The following is a 12,911-nucleotide window of genomic DNA, read 5'->3' on the forward strand; positions in this document are numbered from 1 at the left end:
TCACTGCTTGCTCTGATCTGGAGGAATTTACTTAAGCTCTCTGAACTTTAGTCCTCTATGTACATTCTAAGAATAAAGCTTATGGCTGGTAGGATTGTCTGAGTTTCAGAGAGGTGCGGGCATGTTTGGCATCACCTGATGATATTAGGAAGAAGGGCCCCTTTAGAGGCTGGCTGCAGTGAGTGACCCAAGGAGCCCTGCGAAAGTGCTCGCTTCTCAAGGATGGACTTAGACACATAACAATGGCATCATCAAAATACTCATGTAGTGCATCAGGTATTTTACTCATTTCTGGGACTGAGTCATCTTAAGAAGGGAGGGTTTCTTCTGGCTCACAGGTTGAGGGGTCCACCATGGAATGAAAGGCACGTTAGCAGGTTACTGGGATTTGTCTCTCCTTACAACTTGGCAGAACAGGAAGTAGAGAGGAGACAGGAAATGGGGCTGGCTGTAAAACCTCAAGCCCCACTCCCATAGCCCACACCCTTCAGTGAGGCTCCACCTCTTGAGGGTTTCAAGCCTTCCAACAACAGTGCCACCAGCCAGGGATCCAATATTTAAACACAGGGCTCCAGATACTACCAGGGACATTTCACATTCAAGCCCCAACACATAGTGTCTACGCCATATCTATCAATGTCCTAATGGATGGATATTATTTACATTGTTATTTACATTACACATATTATTTACATCACACAAATATTATTACGTTGATACATATACACATAATATACATAGCATATTTTTTTCATTACATAAATCAGCTTGCAACGAAATGTAAAGGCTGTAGAGAGAGTAGGGTTTCTGAGAACACCTTGGTGACTCATGTGGAGTAGCTATGTGACATAGACCCCAGTCATCCATGCCTGGGTTGTGGAGAGCAAGATGCCTGTGACTCAATGCATATAGAACAGGTTCATTACACATATTATTTCTTACCTGATTCACCCACTGCTATGGGAACCATCTCACAGCAACAGAGTCACCTTGTCTACTTTGCCAAACTTTGTTTTTTGTTTTAGTGGCAGGAGGGAGGGCTCAAGTGGAGACGGATGGTGAGTTGTGTGGCAGGGGTAATGGTGCCAAGGAAGAGCGCTATTGTGTGGTGATCCTTAAGTAAGTCTTGGTGGGCAGCGGGACGCATAGTGTGAGAAGGTGGGAAATACCTGTGGAAAGCTGCAGTGTCCAGCAGAGCAGTATGACCACTCAGTGTTGAGGAAGTGGGGCTGTTCTGCCTGCGGCTGGGTCCTCTGGAAAGTGATATACACTGAACAACCTGCAGGAGAGGCCTGTGACAGACACCCTGGAGACTCTCAGAACTGCTTTGGGGATCTGGTCTTCACCATGAGGCCCTGCATCCATGGAAGGGAATAACAGTATTGTGAGATGCTAGTTAGTATAGGGAATATATTATACCCGAGTTAGTGTACTGAGTATTGACCTATCACTTTGGATGCTCTAGGCAATTTACAAGACACCCAGTGTTTGATTTCTTCCTTTTGTCCTTGGGACAGGTATAGCTGTTCTGATGATCTCAAATCTTTCTCCATCTTACCTGTCCACAGAGCCAATCTCCTTAGGAAAAGAATTTTCCCAATATTGCTAACTGGAGTAATGATTTTGCCAGTTGAACTGATGTAACCCTGGTGATTAATGTGTCTACCAAGAAGAAGATGCAAACCACATTTGTGGAAGTTTTAATTGTTTAATGCTTGCTAAGCGGGGTGGCAAGTGCTGTCCTTTGAGAGCCACTTGACTTTCACCTTTTGTTTGAGTTTAGAACCATTAGTGTAAAGATGACATTCATGACAACAAAGTCATGTAAACATTTATACTAAAGAAGTCTCCACATCTTGGATTTGCTCAACTGAGACAGATAACTGTCTGTGGAAAAGTTAATGCAGACTCTGCCATGGTCTTTGAGCACAGCCATTCCTCTGGCCAAAGTAGACCAGCTTCATGTTATTCAGACATAATAATGTGTGATATGATTGTCACTAGTGTAACTGACCAGGTACTTCTGGCTTCTCCTCTGTGGAGTCATAGTGAGGTTGTGATTCTTGATGCTCTTGTGTTGAGGTGGTCCTAGGTCACTGGTGTTGACCAGAGTTAGAAGTATGAGCAATGAGTCACTAAGGAATCAAGCCTTTATTTGATGGTGTGAAGTGAAACCATTCAACATGCCCTTCTACTCTGCTGTGGTGACCAGTGATAACACAACGGCTGGCTGCTTCTTTGAACTTAAGCCTGCAATGAAAATGATATAAGAGGAGCCTTCAGCCAAGCTACAAGGGAGAGGTAGGACAAATAACATCAATTCTTCCAGTTTTCGATTTTTACAAAAATATTGTAGAGATAGAGAGGGAGAGAGAAACAGAGAGACAGAGATAGAGGGAGAGAGGCACCAGGGCCTCTGCCACTGAAATCGAACTCCAGATGCTTGCGAAACCTCGTGAGCATGTACGACCTTACTCTTGTCTCACCTTTGTGTGTCTGGAGAGACGGACATGTGCCCTTAGGCTAAGCAGGCAAGCATCTTCACTGCTAAACCATGTCTTCAATGCAATTCTTCCAGTTTTAAGCCATGAACTTGGAGGGTCAGGACTGTTACTGAGACACACGTTGCATGCTAGAATTTACAACTCAGCCTCCTTCTCACTCCAGTGAAAACTGTAAAAAGCTCCAAATTCTATAAAGCATAACTCAAAACCTTCCATTTCTACCCTATCATCTCCTTCTCATTTCCACTAACCACACTTCAGTTCCCTTGATATTAAAGGGTCTGGAAGACCTTCTAATCTCAGCTTCTATGTATCCTAACACATCCACAGGGAAGATAGCATATGTTTAACGGCTGACAGGGACCCTGAAGTACATCCAGACCACTAGTCTCAGAAACCTTGCATTATGTCTCGATTTGCATAATGATACCTTATTAGGGGATAGTTGATTTTTATTTACTTCAAGACATTATCACATAAATTATCTTACTGACTGGGATGCTAGTTTTAATCTGACTGCTTTGGTTTCCATTACGAATTGAAGGGTCACAGGGCCAGCTGTTGACAAGGTAAAATCCTTCCAGATCTTTTTTCCATTTAATATGCTTCCAAACCCAAGTTATAATGAGGGTCTGGGCAGAGGTAGCAGATATCACACCCCAGGGCCTTAGAGATGGATCACTGCATCACAGTATCCAGATCACTGGTGACGCTTATTTTAAAGCTGATCCTTAATCCTCTCTTTCTGACCAGCAGGCTAGTCCAACTTGATCTCTTCAAATATTCATGAGCCAAGGGACAAGGTACAAACTTTCATACTGAATTGTTCGCTTGAGACATTCACGGCACTAGAATTTAGGTTCAGTATTTTTTTCGGACGTTGGCCCACATGTTGCAGGAGCCACTTCTTGTTTCTTTTTACATCTGTTATATTCCTCACTCTGTTCCCTGGTCATGCTTCATCTTTTTCTTGCTGATCTCTCACAACCCTTGCTTCTCTCTTGTCATCCATATTAGGGAATATTAATGTATTTTTTTTCTACCACACAGGATTTGGAACAAGGGAAGTTCCCTGTCTGCTTAGCATGGACTTTCAGAGTTTGTGTGATGCAGTCATCTGTCCTCTGAAATGTCTTCTGCTCCTTGTAAGGGAACTTGTTCTTAAGAGTCTTCATGGTTTTCCAGATTTCAACACCAGTGACAGAAGAAAGAGAAAAAAACCCACTCAATGAGACTGTCATCTTTCTAACTGCTTTAGTATGTTACATCCCAGGAACAAGTGAGTAGCCTGTGGTTCTCCCATGGTCACGTGACACCTCTCTGATGCTTGGAGACTACACAGGCTCAGTGGCTAAGAGGATCCATCTTGGTATGACTTTCAAGTGTCAATAAACTAGTTTGAAAAGGGCCTTAACTAGAGTGCGGTGTGTAAGCGAGGTCAATTTCTAAAGCTGAAAGGGGGACATTGGACAGCTGTTGCATGAAGTTTCTTGAGCCCTCTAAGAGATTGCATTTGGATGGCTTGTCACCTCCTTTCCAGAATGAGTGGCTTGCTGACAAAGCTTCTGTGTCAGTTACTTTTTCATTGCTGGGACGGAATACGTCACCAGAAGCAGATTTGGGAAGGAAAGAGTTTGTTTTGACTTGTGGTTCCACAGGGGAGAGTCCATCATGGTGGAGAAAACATAGCAGGAGTAAGAAGCCAGTGTTGTCGCCACACCAGCAGGGAGGAAGTAGAGAGAGAGCAGCGGCTGGGGCTTCGCTGAAGCTCCTCAAGGCCCAACCCCAGAACACACTTCCTCCAGGAAGGCCTTGCCACATAAGGGTTTTTCCCAAACAGTGCCACCAGCTGGGGGGTGACTATTCAAGCATACGAGCCTGTGGATGTTGTTTTACATTCAACCACCTCACCTTGGCCTTTCCTACATTAGTTTTGCTCCCAATGTCCCTTTTATGAACAACTTTCCAAAACCTTTTCCTGGATTATTTACCCTGGCATATTAGTGACCTTCTTGTTGCTTTAATAACAAAATACCCTACAGACCAACTTAAGGGAGAGAGAGGCTTATTTTGGTTCATGGCTTCAGGGGGTTTTGGTACAGCATGATGGGGAAAGAACAGCTCAGTTCATATTCTTGGGAGCAAGAGGGCATTCTGGTTATTGACATCAAGATGGACTAGAGAGCAGAGAAGGATGGGAAGTAGAGCCACACTAGAACCCTCAAATACCTATCCTCATTGCCCCAACTGTGACAACCAGGTTCCACAGCCTTCCAAAATAGTTCCATCAATTGGGGACCAGGCATTTAAACATCTGAGCCCATGTAGAACCTTTAAGTTTCAAGCCACGACTTCTGACTTCGGTCTTAATGATATAATCAGTGACATTCTTGCCTTCACTTCCTAGTCAATGTCAGAACAGTATCACATCCACATCATCCATCAAAAGCTAGGATTGCATATGATTAATTAAAAAAAAAAAACTCCTCTTACAGTCTCCCAGCCAATGCCTTGGGCTCAAAATCAGTTTTCATACCCCCCTCCCAAATTAACAAGCACATTCATTCAAAGATAAGGACACTCATGATGAGAATTTCATCCAAAAAAGGAAGTCTATCCCACTTCTCACTGGGACTCACAACCTCATTGAAGCATCTGCCCCCGCTGGCTGATCTTCCATATCAGGAATGTTCAGGCAATAGGGGGCTGCCTGGCTGAGGAAGAAAAGGATGACCGACTGAGGAGAACAGACAGCTGAGCAGTGATGGACTGGACAAACTAACATTCCTTCCTTAATTCAGCTCTTTTCCTCATCCTGGGCCTTCACAGGGAAAAACCTGCAGCAAAGTCCCAGAAGGAAAAGCAAAGACCCTCTTACTCACTAACAGCTCATCTCCTGGGGGACACTGTCTGCCATGGTTGGAGATGACGTTTGCCTTCTGCTGGCTCTGGGGACGTGAGTGAGTGCTTCACTGGCCTATAAGACAACTTCTGAGTGGGTCTGCAGCTGGCCGCTATATCATTACTTTCTCTTTCCTGGGACCAAACACTCAACCCAGAACAGCTTATGAAAGGAAAAAGGTTCAATTTGGTGGACAGTTCTAGATGGAAGAGTCTGTCACGGCAGGGAAGACATAGCAGGCCCGAGTGGGAAGCTGTTGCCACCCTGGCAGATAGGAAGGAGAAAGAAAAAGAAAGAGCAAGGGGGAAGGAGAGAGGTAAGGAGGGAAGAGGAGGGAAGGCGAGAGAAAGGACAATGGGAGAGTCAAGCTGTAACACCTCAAAGCCTGCCCCTAGAGACATAGGCCCTCCAGCACCTACAGGTCCCAGAGCCTCCCAACAGCACTTCCGCTGGAGAACAATTATCCAAACATGTGAGCCTATGGGGGATGTTTTGCACTCAAACCACCACAGTAACAACATGAGGACAATCAGGGTAGCTACCAACCTGTTGTGCCCTGCAATTCCCCTGCTCATGGCAGAAGACACTCACCTGAACCACATGCAAAGAAGGAGTAAGAAACTGTCAGCATCTTTGAACAATGTCTTCTTGCCACTGAAGGTGTTTTCTTTTCAGGATTTCTGGCTAAGTGTTTATTTGGCAGTGAGGAACACTCAGGGATGAAGGGCCCAGGAAATCCTACTTGGTGGGTGAGTATGTGTGTGTACATATATGTTACCCCCAGTATACAGGTCCCTTGTCTAGCTAGATATCACTTCTCATTCTCCTGCGCACAACATTCTAAACCCACAAACAGCATTGTGACGCATTGCACTGTCGGTATTGCTGACATGCATGTAACAGCATCGCCCTGTGGTACCTTAGCCTAAGCCTTTTTCTTCTTTTTAAATTTATTTTTATTAGGGCTGGAGGGATGGCTTAGCAGTTAAGGCCTTTGCCTGCAAAGCCAAAGGACCCAGACTCAATTCCTCAGGATCCATATTAGCCAGATGCACAAGGGGGCGCATGAATCTGGAGTTTGTTTGAAGTGGGTGGAGGCCCTGGGGTGCCTGTTCTCTCTCTCTCTCTCCCTCCCTCTTTCTCTGTCAAATAAATAAAAAATATGGACATACTTAGTAGGTAAACAACACATGTTGGTACCATCTTTTCCCTCATCCTTGCCACTTCTCTAAAGGGGCCCTCCTCATTGGGGACACAGATCATCCCCATGAGGATTATGTGCCATGCACTGTGGGGGCAGCAGTCAGTTATGGGGGAGAGGAAATGTCTCTGTGCACAATGTCCCAACTTGTGGCTCTAACACTCTTTCCGCACCCACTTCCACAAAGTTCCCTGAGCCATGTTGGGTGTGTTTTTAGCGTCCTTCCGTGATGGGTTCTCAGGGGCTTCTGGTTTGGTAGGTGTTGAATGTCCTCAGTGTCTCTCTCCTTGACCCTGGTGCGTATATCAGGTTCATCGAGAAAGCAGCGCTCTTGCTCATCTCTCCAATTCCTCTGTGGTTTCAGCTGGGACTGGGCTGCAATAAACCTTTTTACTTCCTACACATTTGTCAGTATCTGGAAGGCTTGGCAGTGGCCCTATCCTGCTTGGCTTTTGTGCCCTGGGGTGCTTGGCATAGTGTAGGTAGTGTAAGAAATACCCAGCCAATATTTAAAAATGGGCTCATTAAGCAACTTTATTATATGGCATCAATAAAATTCGATAGCTTGCACTACACTCTAGCATTACAATGAATCCTACGAGCTGAGCGTACAGCCGCAGTGGGAGTTACCATAGTCAACAGCCCATTATTCCTGCAGCTCAGTCTACGCGTACAAATGGACTCAGGAGCAAAGTTGTTAAAGAGATGCACATGAGTGGTTCAGTAGACTGCCTGGTGATTTTTCTCTTAAGTATCCAATTTATTTTTCTAATCCCTAAGTGAGTAGCATGTGTTTGGGTCCAGCGTTAAAAAAAATAACTAAGCCACATGTGGTGGGGCATGCCTTTAATCCCAGCACTTGGGAGGCAGAGGTAGGAGGATTGCTGTGAGTTCAAGGCCACCCTGAGAAGACATAGTGAATGCCAGGTCAGCCTGGGCTAGAGGGAGACCCTACCTCGAAACACCACACACACAAAAAAACCCACCTAAATTTATTGAGGACTTACTATGTGCCTGGCATGTCCTAAGCCTTTCACATGTTGGACCTCATTGGGCCTCCCTACAAATCCCGTCATTGTCTCTGGGGTGGAGATAAGGATGTCTGAGGAAAGCTGAGCAGTGGGTTTGTTTTCCAGGGCTGGCCTGTCTATGACTGTAGGGAAACAGGACCCTGGGCCCAACAGTTTCATCACTTGCATGTGCTGTATCTCTTCAACTGTTTCAAACAAATATGAAAAATGTGATAAAAATGGTCTTTTTGTGGGAGGGGCTTTATAGTTAGCTTCATGAACAAGAGCAGTGCACAAGCATAGGACTAATGTTGGCCACTGCTTGACACACACACACAGCTCTTATGTTAAAAGTACATTTTTTCTTTGTTTATTGATTTGAAAGAGAGAGAGGAAGAATTGGCATGGCAGGGCCTCCAGCAGCAGTAAACAAACTCCAGATGCATGCGTGCATCTGGCTGTACATGGATAATGGGGAATTAAACTAGGCCCTTTGGCTTTGCAGGCAAGTGCCGTAAAAGCTAAGCCATCTCACCAGCCCCCCGACACAGCTCTTGATTAACGGCTCAGAAAGGAATATGGGCACTGAAGATGAGACGAGGCCAGTGAACAACTGCTGGGGAAAGACTCAGAGCACAGTCCTCATAATGAATGAAGAAATCGCTGAGAAACTTAAATAAGACGTTGTTTTGAGAGCCCAGGCGTGACCATTTGAAGAGCGTGAGCAGGACCCGCGGCCTGTAGTAAACATCAGTAAGTTGCTTCTTCTAAGCATTACAGCTCTGCTTGATCCTTTTATCTGTCATTTCCAAAGAACCTCTGAGGTTTCTGCCTCCTTTCTGTCTTTGTGCTCACGATTGGTTTTAATCAGAGGCAAGATGCTGAGTCAGCTTCTAGCTTGAATTGATTCAGCCTGGGCACAGATTCCGTGACAGAGATGCATTTACATTTTTATCACCGTCTCTTCAACCTGGATAATTTATCATCTTCTTTTCCAGTCCCTCCCCTCTGGCCTTGGCCATCTTACAGAAAACCTAAGTGCAGTTCTTGCTTTAATAACCAAACTTATATGGGTTGTGTCTGCCTTTTCTCATGGACTTCTGGCACCCTCCCTTTTCTATCAGGGCAGTATTGGGATATATATATATATAGATAGATAGATAGATAGATAGATAGATAAAGAGAGAGAGAGAGAGAGAGAGAGGGAGAGAGCAATTCTGCTTAGTTAGATCTGATAGAGATTTCTTTGTACCAACACCTTTTCAAAGCATTTAGATTCTGCAACAAATTAAATGGTGATTAAAGATTTTGGAGCTGGAGAGATGGCTTAGTGGTCAAAGCATTTGCCCGCAAAGCCAAAGGATCCCAGCTCAACTCTCCAGGACCCATGTAAGCCAGATGCACAAGGGGGCGTATGTATCTGGAGTTTGTTTGCGGTGGCTGGTGGCTCTGGCATGCCCATTCTCTCTGTCTCTCTCTCTCTCTCTCTCTCTCTCTCTCCCTCTTTCTCTCAAATAAATAACAGAGTAAAATATATTTTTTAAAAAGAGTCTAAAGATTTGGTTAGGAATCCGATATGTTCCTTGTAAATGCACAGCCCCCCCCTCACCCACCTATCATAACAGTAAAAACTCCGTGGAGATAATTTTGTTCTCTACATGATAGCTACTTTTCTGTGCAATTTCTCTGTTCAAATGTGAGAATAACAGTCGCGATATGATTGGCAAATTATGCTCATGGAGAGACATTCTTTTCCCCATGCCAAAAACCTTGGTGTCATGACTCCTACCTGCATGGACATGCTCAAGCATACACCATGACATCTGAGCTGAATGAAGTTATCTCATTCTGCTGTCAGTTCACACAAAGCAAGAGCAGCGAACAAAAGCATGTCCACGCACTGACACAGCTCGAGCCAAGATTTTTCAGTGGATGATATAGATCTGAATGCTTTTATAGACGGGAAAAATAAAATCACCTAATATGTCTTTTTTATGAAAAGATTCATCTTTAAGTCTATGGGGGGGGGGCAAGCTCCTTTTGTACATGTAAAATAGATTTGGGGTTACTGTGGTGGTATATATTGACAGGACCTAGAAACTTCTAGAAAGCTAGCCTCTGGTGATGCTTATGAGGGATTATTTAGATTAGATCAGCCTCTGGGCATGTCTGTAAGAGATTATCTTCATTAGGATAATTGAGGTGGGAAGGCTCACCTCACCTGTGGGAGGTACCATTTTACAGGCTCGGATCCTGGACTACACGCAGAGGAGAGAGCTGGCTGAGCAGTAATGTTCACTACTCTCTGCTTCCTCACTGTGAACTGAATGTGACCTTTGCCTCAAGCGCTTACCACCATGCCTTCCCCACCCTGGTGGACTGTAACTTTGAAATAAGATAAACTCTTCCACCCTTCACAGCAATGAGAAAGGTAACTAATACAATTACAAAAACAAAGCAAAACAAAACAAAACACAAAGAAGACTTTAAGAATCTCTTTTAAGGAACCCACTTTAGGGCTGGGGACATGGGAATTTATGTCTTAAGAAATGGTATTAAGGGCTGGAGAGATGGCTTAGTGGTTAAGCACTTGCCTGTGAAGACTAAGGACCCGGGTTCGAGGCTTGATTCCCCAGGACCCACGTTAGCCAGATGCTCAAGGGGGCGCACGTGTCTAGAGTTTGTTTGCAGTGGCTGGAGGCTCTGGAGTGCCCATTCTCTCTCTCTCTCTCTCTCTTTCTCTCTCTCTCTCTGCCTCTCTGTCTGTTGCTCTCAAATAAATAAATAAAAAATAAAAAAAAAATTAAAAAAAAGAAATGGTATTAAAATCATCCAGTACATAATAGTGAGTGGACTCCCCTTCTTACCTCAGGCCACAACTTCTCTAGAGGATCTGAAACAAGTGGCAAGTTGGGATTCCAAGTCTTCAACTTGTATCTAGTGTCCAGATGGGAGAATTACAGTCCTTTGCGGAGAGACTAATAAATGACTCACAGCAGGAGTGTGAGTGGTAATTTAATGTGTTAACTTGGCTAGACAATGGTGTCCACTTGTTTGGTCAACACTAGTCTAGATGTTGCCATGAAGGTACATGTAAGTACATTACCATTTAAGTCAGCTGACTTTCCGTAAAACAGATTGCTATTCAAATAATGCCAATAAAAGAGGTGGGTGGACCTTATATGGTCTGTCGAAGCCTTTCCCAATAAAGATCAACCAACTTTCTGTAAGGAGGCATTCTGTAAGACTATAATGTCGAGACTGCCAGAGTTCTCTCCCTGCTGAGCTTCTCGGTGGACTCAAGCCACCAACATCAACTCTGACCCCTACCTTCCATCTTACCCACACTTCTCAATTTCCCCTATTGCGCAGTCGTTTGTAAAAGCCCTCCTTCCCCTCCTTCCCCTCCTCCCATCCCTTCTGTTGGTTCTGTTCTGGAGGAGCTGGACTAATACACATGGCAATCATTCCTCCTGCTCAACCTTCCATCCCCCGTGGAGTGGCATCCTTGGGGAGCAGTGATGGGCTGGCACAGTGGACTGGAGTTTGGCATTCCAACGTATTTTGTTATTCCCTCTAATAATTTTTTTTGTGTACTTTTATATTGTTTGATCCTGACTGCAATTTGGAGCAATAGATCCTTAGTGATAAACTGTGAGACCCTGTTTATTTCCTGATACAAATCTCAATGATATTCCTACACTCAGGTCAGATTACCTCTTCCAGTAAGCTTTCCCTGTCACTTTCCAAAGACTCCATTAGTCTCCCCTCTTCTGGGTTCTCATAGTACTTTTATCACTACGTTTATTGTGTTATATTAAAATTTTTGTCTCTATTTTTTTCACCCAATAATCTGAGCTCTTTCAGGCTGTGATTGGATTATACTTAAGTTTGTATCCTTGGTGGATAGCATAGCATCCATCAAAGGAGAAATGCATAAATCTTGCCAGACGACTTAATAAAGGAAAGGATAGTTTCATATCAATGGCTCCATGTTACTTGAGAAGATCTCCCTGGTATGCCTAAGGTAGATAGACACTGGCTAGAACCCTAGCAGTCCAGGAAACAACGCAATAAACAAATTGGAACTCATGAAACTAAAAGCTATTGTATAGCTAAGGAAACTGTCAACTGAGTTAACAGACAACCTACAGAATGGGGGAAACTTTTGCTGGCTATATTATTTCACAGAAGATTAATATCCAGAATGCATAAAGAACTCAAAGGCAAGGTGTGGTGGTGTACACCTTTAATCCCAGCACTTGGGAGGCAGAGGTAGGTGGATTGCCATGAGTTCGAGGCCACCCTGAGACTCCATAGTGAGTTCCAGGTCAGCCTGGACTAGAGTGAGACCCTACCTTGAAAAAAACAAAACAAACAAACAAAAAGAACTCAAAAGACTAAGTAATAAAATTTAAACAACCCAACCAAAAGTAGGTTATGGAACTGAAGAGATAATTCTCAAAAGTAGTAATACGAATGACCAATAAGCACATTTTATTTGTTTATTTATTTGAGAGTGAGAGAAAGAATGAGAATGGGTACACCAGGGCCTCCAGCCACTGTAAACAAGCTCTAGACATGCATGCCAACTTGTGCATCTGGCTTTACATGGGTCCTAGAGAATTGAACCCTGGGTCCTTAAGCTTTGTAGGCAAGTGCCTTAACCACTGAACAATCTCTTAAGTCCCTTATTTTTAAATGCTCATAATCTTTAGCTGTCATGTAATTAAAATTAAATTAAAATTAAAAGTACTTTGTGATTCCATTTCACTCCAGTCAGAATGACTGCCTTCAAACAATCAAATGACAAGAAATGCTGGTAAAATGTGGGGAAAGAGAAACCCTTATTCATTGATGCTGGGAGTATAAAATGGTACAGACTTTGTAGAAATCAGTTTGGAAGTTTCTCCAAAAGCTAAAAGTAGATCTATCAGATACCACTACTGGGCCTATATCCTAAAAACTCTGTACTTTACTATAGAGATACTTTCTCATCCATGTTTATTGGTGCCCTATTCACAATAGTTAGGAATAGTTTTCTGTGGAATGAAGGCAGAGGAGAGGGGACAAAAAAGGATAACAGGATAGGAGTATGATCAAACTACACAGTGTGGTCATAAATAAAGTTCTCAATAAAAAATAAAAATCAAAGTTTTAAAAGAGGTTTTGTTTAAGGTGGGGGACAAAGGAAGCTAATGTGAGGGGATTATTTTCAAAGTACATTATATACATGTATAAAACTTGCCAATAAAAAGTCAAATACCCAATAAATAAATAAATATATGCATACA

Source organism: Jaculus jaculus, chromosome 4 (assembly GCF_020740685.1).
Source record: "Jaculus jaculus isolate mJacJac1 chromosome 4, mJacJac1.mat.Y.cur, whole genome shotgun sequence".
NCBI lineage: Eukaryota > Metazoa > Chordata > Mammalia > Rodentia > Dipodidae > Jaculus > Jaculus jaculus.